Source organism: Alexandromys fortis, unplaced genomic scaffold (genome assembly GCF_014885135.2).
Source record: "Alexandromys fortis isolate MF-2015 unplaced genomic scaffold, M_Fortis_MF-2015_v1.1 scaffold_67, whole genome shotgun sequence".
In the NCBI taxonomy this organism is placed as follows: Eukaryota; Metazoa; Chordata; class Mammalia; order Rodentia; family Cricetidae; genus Alexandromys; species Alexandromys fortis.
This window is the reverse complement of record NW_026067945.1, coordinates 3,579,400-3,588,191: the sequence shown is the minus strand read 5'-3', so window position 1 is coordinate 3,588,191 and position 8,792 is coordinate 3,579,400.

Sequence of the window (8,792 nt, the reverse complement as noted above, 5' to 3'; positions counted from 1 at the left end):
GGAGTGAACTAAAGTCTTGGCTATCAAGGGCAAGATCTTCCACACAGGATGTGGAGGAAGCCTATTCACGTTCCAAAAAGCCACACAGCATGACACTATTTTGATGAAGCTCTTGAATGCAAAGAAAAAAATGAACTTTTTTTTGAGCAGCAAAATTCAGTATGTGGTTATAGGAATAAATATATCAATTATATAAAAGATGAATGAAGGGTATTTGTTCTCTTGGAGGGAAGAGGAGCATCTCCCAAGCACACACAAAATTCTTGCAAACATAGAAGATTTACAAACCTCCACTTTATGATTATACTTTATGACTAACACATGTTCCAAGAGTTTTTGCATATATTGAATATTAAAGAAAACAAAGTATGTGACAGATTTCAATTTTTTTCCAATATGAATCTTCCAGATTTTAATTAGCTTTGTGACCAATTCAAAAATATTTATTAAGAAAAACCAAAATGATGTAATTAATCTGATACTGAAGAATACATTTCAGAAGAATACATACCCATGCTATATCAATGCCGTAAGACAAAAACAAATATAAAATGAAATGTAAAAATTCACTTTGTAGGACAATTGGCTTTATTAGCAAAATCCATTTTGTGAGAAGCAAACTGGCAGTTTCCAAAAGAGTTGAACACACACCAAACTTAGGCTCTGGCGTTTCTACCCCTATCTTTTGACCAAAAGCAATAAAATAAGTTCACAAAAAAAAAATAACTATATGACCAATGCTGGTAGCCACTTTGTTCATTATATTGAAAGTCTGGAAACCACCCAAATGTATTTGAGAAGGAGAATGGATAAACAAACCATCTAACACAACACTGCCTAGCAATCAAAAGGAGCTAACTGCTAATCCTTGTGAAAACATGAACAAGTCTCCAGAGCAGAATGTATAAGCCAGACACAAAAGAATACATACTGCATTAGACCACTCAAATGAAATTCAGGAGCAGGCAAAATGGATCTAGGAAACCTAAACCAAATTAGGCTCGCGGTTGCCCTTGGTGGGTAGGGAATGAGGAACTTCAATTCCGAAGAAAAAGAAACGAAGTCCTTGCTGGGGTGATGGCAACTGGTTGACCTAAGGTGGGCTTGTCTATGTACATGCATTCACCAAAACCATCAAGCTGTTCGGTACACCTTCGACACATGTACTTCAGTACATGTGGTTGGTTGTATCTGATTTAAATATTGAAGAGGGCAGGGTGTATGCCGAAAACTTTACAGTTGTTCTAAAGAAAAAAAAAAGTTAACCAAGTGCTCCTTGGTTTTGCTTCTATATGAATTATTAGAAGTTCCAATCTCCCTACCCAGGCTGTCTTTATGGATGACTGTCTTTTAGGAGTGCCTCTGTTGGAGACCTCCCACAAGGGCCTTCGGCTATAGAAGTAATCACATTGCCTTGTGGAGAAGTCCAGGAGCACAAAGGCGTGATGCTGTGGCTGGTTCCTGTCCCCACACAGCCACAAGAAACTAGAGATGTGGTATGTTCAGCTTGAGATTTTCCTATTTATTTATTTATTTATCTATTTATTTATTTATTTTGAGGCAAGGTCTCATGTAGCCCAGGCTGGCCATGAACTGCTGATTCTCCTGATCTTTTTGCCTCAGCCTTCCAAGTGTTGGACTTACAGGAATGAGGTATCACACCCAGGTATCACACCAAACCTTTCTGTTTGGGCTTCACCGGCAACCAGCTTTCAAGGCATCAGTGCTGTACTCGTCCATGTAGGGATTACAGAGGGCATTCGTACAAAACCAGGCAAGAGAACGCCCTCCTAGGGCTGCTTTTACCATGCTGTCCAGTGAAATTGCAACAGGGAAGGTTCATGGAAAACCCAGGTCTGGGGTAGGAGTGACAGGCGTCATTGGGACTGTCGTCAATCCAAGGCGGAGACTGCATAGCTTCTGTGGCCACACACTGCCTGAAGCACAGTATCTCACAGGGGGGCATGAGGACACCTGACTTGAAAGTGGACATGAATCATGCCCTACACGGTAATCTGAGGAAATGAACAGACACACACAGGCTCACCCCGCCTGTCTGTGAGTGCAGTCCTCCTCGGCTGTTGTTTGCAGCGGTTAGTTCCAGGGATAGGTGTGCCACCATTAGTACTCCATGTAATTAACTTTCAGACATATCAATAGCAAAGATCCCTGCATGGCAGACAGCGCAAAAGAGGCTTCTTCGATGATGCGGGGCATCTTCGATTACGCGAAGATGCAGGGGAAATCAAATGTCTGTTTCCTCTTATTAATGCCAACGGCTCTGAGGCGTTTGATCATCGGTACAGTGTGCCAGTCAGAAGCACACTGCGGCGCTGCCCAGCCCCTTTTGACTCTGCGTAAGTGGTGTGGCTTTCTGTGAATCTCTCTAGCTTTTGGTCTTTTTCTCTGTGAAATGATAAAGCTGTCACGGAATTTTCAGCCTGAAGATGCCATGATACCTTTGGTTTCTGATTGATATTCTAGCACTTTATAATGTACCTTTGTCTTCTCCGTCAAATGACCAACAGTCTATAAATCATGCTACCCAGGCTCAGGGAATGATGGCTTCTTACCTTGCTTCACTAAGAGAGTTTTTTTCTTTTGATTGTTTGTTGTTTGTTTACAAATTAGTGTTTCTTAGATAAGAAGGTATATTTAGCAGTTCTAAGTGCCTATATATAAGAAAGACAAACAGAAACATCGCTAAAGCAGGGCAAAGTAGCCACGGTAACCCACAAAAGGAAGTTCCAGCCCAGGAATTTTCCTACAAATGTTCTACTTGGAGTATTAAGTCCCAGTGGAGGCTTGTTCTGTAAGATACATTTATATCCTTGAGGCAGGGGCTCACTGTGTAGCCCTGACTGGCCTGCGACTCAGTATGTAGACCAGGTTGGCTTCATACTCGCAGAGATCCACCTACCCTGTCTACTGAATGCTGGGATTCAAGACATGCACCACTACACCACGCCTCTTCTGTGATGTTTTTATAGCCAACGGGTTAGGTTTCTGATGACTGACTTTGTCTCTGGCCTTAAGAAACAGGCTACTGAACACAGAGATCTTTCCAGAAGGCACAGATGAAAAACACCATTGACTCCAGTGTGGTAACCACATCTGCAGAATGGAGTTGTTTCCCTTCCATCAGTCTTTGAAGGGTCTTTGATCAAGCAAAGAATCCAACAGTGGCATGGGGACATAGAAACAGGCTGGCTTCCACATCCAGTGAGGATGGATGGAGATGTACATATTGATGTTAGGAGGAATGCTATAGGACCCTTGATTTTTTTGATACCTGAGAAATGATTGTTAGGTATGCTTCTAGTGGCTAGTGCATGGAGCAAGACCACTAGAAAGTATACTTCTGTTCTCTAAAAGATCTTTTCCTATCAAGACAAATAAATTGAATTTTTTTTCAGTCTCTGGTAGGAATGTGTTTTGTGTGGCAGAAAGCCCTCATTTTTTTTGGCATGTCTGTGCAGACACTAAACTCACACCTTCAGGAGAAAGTATCCAAAAAATCCTTGGATTGAATAAGATGATGCTGACGTGTTATTTGTGGTCCCTTTCCACTCTAATCCAATACATGGATTCTAAATGTATGTTTGAATTACTGTGTCTCCTGGAGCACTGAAAGAATTTGGATTTGCTTTTAAATAAGTAAGAAGTATCCTCTACAGTTGAAGACGCAAGTGCTCAAAAAGATACTAAAATTGTCTTGTATTCTGGAAATCCTGATCAAACCACACCTGAAAGAGGTTCTGGGTCTGGATCCAATGGGCCAAAGTCAGAGATCAGAATTTGATACTTGTCAGTCACATTGAGGAAGATGTTAGAACAGGCGAGGGCAGATAGACATTAAGATAATAGTTGGCACATAAACTTCGACATTGTATGTGGAACTGGAGGAAGCCCTGATTTGTTGGCATTGTCAGTTTCACCTGTACGAATATTCCCACTGTGACCAACTTGAGCACCCAAAATGAGGCTGCTAGGTACAGAGTTAAAAAGATTCAGGCTAGCCGGGCGATGGTGGCACACGCCTTTAATCCCAGCACTTGGGAGGCAGAGGCAGGTGGATCTCTGTGAGTTCGAGACCAGCCTGGTCTACAAAAGCTAGTTCCAGGACAGGCTCCAAAACCACAGAGAAACCCTGTNAAAAAAAAAAAAAAAAAAAAAAAAAAAAGATTCAGGCTCCAATTACTTACAAGACACTAAACCAGCTCGGGTACATCCATGACCAAGATACCTGAGAACTTTGTGTTGCCTTTGTGGCAAATTAAATACATATAGAAAATTAAAAGCAATCTGGTACAAAATGACTCTAGTCATAAACAAGAAACTCAAAAAAAGAAAAAAAGAAAAAAGAAAAAAAAAACGGGGCATCCAGTAAGAGAAAAATATACTCAGTAAGATAGTTGGCATAATTAGGACATGGGCAGTACAGTCTTCTCATGAGGCACAATAGGGAGAATTAGATTCATGGCTGTAGGGATGATAAATTAGTGTGTCTACTTTGGAGGGCAATTTGGCTGGTATCTGTAAGCTTAAAGATGTGTCTACCAACAACTTGGCAATTCCATTCATAAAGAATTGTACCTTGAACGCTCTAGGCTCCTGCCCTGAGATGCGTAAGAGTATCAGGTGGAACTGGATTCTAGTTTAAAAAAAGACTAGAAACAATCTAATTGTCCCTGCGTGGACGGATGAATGACATGATTTGTTTATATAGTAGAATACTATACAGAGGTTAAAATGAAGACACTAGATATCAATGAATCAACATTGTGATTCAGCAAGGTTAAATAACTTGTGTGGTCTCTCTTATGTAACTGGCAACCCAGAGACAATAGGATCTATTGTTACCGGATACATACACATGTAGCAAGAGTGAAATATACATGGCAAGAGTGAAATATACATGGAATTTAGGAACAGCTTCAGGCTTTATAGGCAGGGATGAAAAGAGGGCGGGGGAGTAGGAAATAGTCTGGACTACATTGGCAACATTTTATTTCTTTAAAAGGAAAAAGAGAAAGAGTCAGTACTGCTAAAACTAGCTGGTCTGCTACATTATTTTCTATACTCTGGATCTGTTGTGAGTTTCCTTTGCCTTTTAAAAACCCTTTATTTTAGAACATTTAAGGATTTACAGAATTACTATAGTCACAAGGGTCTTGTGTAGCCACTTTGAGTTTTCCATAGTAACATCTTATATGGCCAAAGTTCATTTGTCAGAATTAGCAGATCGGTGTTGATATTATCTGTTGTTATGATTATTTATTATGACTATTAACTAAGTCCCTACTTTACTTGGATTCCCTCGGTTTTCTCCTAATTCTATCTGCGATGCCGTGCAGGACATCCTTGAATCACAACTCCCCCCCCCCCCCGACTGTGACAGCTTCTTAAATTGTTCTTGTTTTGATAACTTTGACAGTTCTGAGAATGCAATATTTTGCAGACTGTCCCTCAGTTGGGATTTCATTTCCTCCCTCCCGATTAGAGTGGGGGATGTGTTTCAGGGAAGAAGACAAGCCCACCGTGATAAAGTGTCGTTCTTGATGCTTCCTATCAAGGGTGTGTAACTGTCAGTCTGACAGCGCTGCTGATGGCAGCAGTCCACCATGCCTAGTCACACTGCCATATTCTTGGAAAGAAAATTATCATGGGCCACCCACATTTAAGAGGTAGAGAGTTGTGTTCTACCTCCTTAGAGCTAAGAGTCTGTGTGAAACATTTGAAGAGCTCTACTCGTGGCTATTTGTTTGATCGTTTCTCTATAGCAAAAGAGGCTTGTGGGTATTTATTTCATATTTCCATGCTAGCGTTTCGTTTTTATTTCAATATTAGCATGTTGCTCAGAATGCCCGGTTTTGACCTCTGGGGGCAATTTCACTGGCCTCTTGAGTCTCTTCGACGCTCCCTTATCACTTCAGGTTTTGTTTCTGGCATGTTCTTTTGGACACTATATACTCACGGTTCTTCTGTAGTTCCTGCCGTGGTCTATAATCAATTCTTTCTCCACTGTGTTCTGATTCTTTCTAATTCAGAATGTTGTCCAAAGCCCAACCCAGGCTGCTAATTCTGCTTACTGCCACTGGGCTAAATTACTTGGAGGGAGAGTCTCTTGGGTGGCAGAGCAAGGACATAGGTGTGTCTGTGTCCTACCTTACATTTATGAGTAGCTGAACATGTTCCAGCTGCAACGAGCTGTTTCTCTATGAAGCTATTCCTGCTAAAAACTCCAGCTCTGGCCATCAGCTGACAAATCACTTGAGCCTCTCCTTCTTTGTCACATCACAGTTACACCACCTGGCTGGCCCATTAGCCATCCATGTTCATTTCTAATTATGTTTTAAGATTTATTTGTTTTTGTTTTATGTCTCTTTATGGATTTTTTTTGCCTGCGTGTGTGTCTGTGCATGCCATACCTAGTATCCATGGAAGCCAGAAGAGGGATTTCCCTGGAACATATGGTTGGGAACCACTACATATGTGCTGGGAATTAAACCTGGGTCCTCTAGAAGAGCAGCCAGTGCACTTAATCATCAGACCACCCCCTCAAACCTTTAGAAAGATAAAAGGGGGGGCAGCTAGATGGCTCCGTAGGTAAAGTCCTGGCTGTGCAAAACTGATGACCTGAGTTCAATCCCTGGATCCATTTTTACAAAGCCCTTCGATGGCTACACAAATATCCCTGCATCAGAAACATACCACACACACACACACACACACACACACACACACACACAAAGAGAGAGACAGACAGACAGAGAGACAGAGACTAAAATACTTGTAACTTCAAGGAAATGCTTCAACTTTTACAGTATTTAAAAATAAAAATTCAGACTATTTGCAGAGCTGACTTTGTAGGTAGAGGTTTTTCAGGTCCTTGCTTGTCCACTTCATATCCCACTTGCTCTCTTGCTGGGGGGCTGGGACACACGTGTGGGTTTCCTCATTCCCTCTAAGGGACACTCATGGCAATACAGGCAAAAGAAAAAAAAAAACAATCAGAAACCATCTCTCAGAATAGAATCCTAAAGCCCCGCTGGGAGGGACAGAGAGCTCCAGGCTTGCTAAAGGGACACCTTGAAGAGGCTGTGACGGCAGCAATGGAATGGTAGGTCACAAGAGGCAAGCTAGAGAGAAAAACTCATGTGTCACAGCAATTGTAACTTTCTTTGGAATAATGGATCTCTGAGACTAGGATGAAGGCAATGGCCACTCAGCCTGGAAAAACGGCCCACTCCCGGGTCTCTGGTCAGGGAAGCCAAATGCATTCTGTGTGAAGTCTCTTTGTTTTCATTCTTTAGGTGACACACTGAGCTTGCAAGGAGGACAACAGCATCCCAACTTGACAGTCAAGTTACCCCCGTCTCTTGTGTGTGCTCACCCACACATTGATCTGCTACTTAAAGAGGGAGTTTTTATACCTCTGACATGATGTAGGTACCAAGGGAAGCATGTCTACCATGTGCTAGGTACTAAATAAAGCATATGCTGGCCCATCAGAAAATGAATAGAAAAAAGCGATTTATTCCACAATATAGTTTATATACAGGTGCCCCTCGGAGAACCATGCAGTCAGTTTCCAGATGAAAGCCATTACAAACTGAAAATAAGCTAAGGACATTTTTTTTTTTTTTTGAGACAAGGTTTCTCTGTGTAGCTTTGGAACCTATTCTGGCACTAGCTCTTGTAAACCAGGCTGGCCTCGAACTCAGAGATCCGCCCGTCTCTGCCTCCCAAGTGCTGGGATTAAAGGCATGCACCACCACCGCCTCCTGGCAATCATTTTTAAGTTAAAATTGAGGCAGGCAGAGTCACGTTCAATGTCATCTTTACCAAGCTGGGTTACAGTTAAAGGACACGCAGTGTCTCTCAAGGGATGGTTTCTCTCAGGGCAAAATCTTCTGGGGTTGGCAAGATGGCTCAGCAGACAAGATGGCTAAGCCACTATAATCACTTGCTTTATAGGCCCGTCGACCTGAGTTTGATCCCTGGAACCCATGTAAAGGTCGAAGGTGAGAACCGACTCCACAAAGGTGTTCTGTAAACCATATACACATGTTATGGCATGCGTGCCCACACATAAAGCATAAACACACATACAAGCAAAAGCAAATAGAATTTCTATTTTAAAACCCTCCTCTGGTTCTACGTGCACTTTGTAAACCCATCTAGGGTTGAAGGACACCTCAGACCGTCTGTGAACTTTCTATGAATGCCAAGTTTGCTATCTCTGTGTCTTAAGAAAACTATGAGACTCAGGGCAGTGTTCATAATACAACCCCTCAATATAAATTGTAGCTTTTGTCATTTTCAAGAGCATCTTAAAGGTGGATTCTTATTAGAATTAAAATTTTGCAGTTGGAATCAAGACAACTTTAAGATACCATCTTACACCTGTCAGAATGGCTAAAATCAAAAACACCAATGATAGCCTTTGCTGGAGAGGTTGTGGAGAAAGGGGTACACTCATCCATTGCTGGTGGGAATGCAAACTTGTGCAACCACTCTGGAAAGCAGTGTGGAGGTTTCTCAGGAAATTCGGGATCAACCTACCCATGGACCCAGCAATACCACTCTTGGGAATATACCCAAGAGAGGCCTTCATACAACAAAAGTATATGCTCTACTATGTTCATAGCAGCATTGTTTGTAATAGCCAGAACCTGGAAACAACTTAGATGCCTTTCAAATGAAGAATGGATGAAGAAAGTATGGAATATATACATATTAGAGTACTACTCAGCAGTAAAAAACAAGGACTTCTTGAAGTTTGCAGG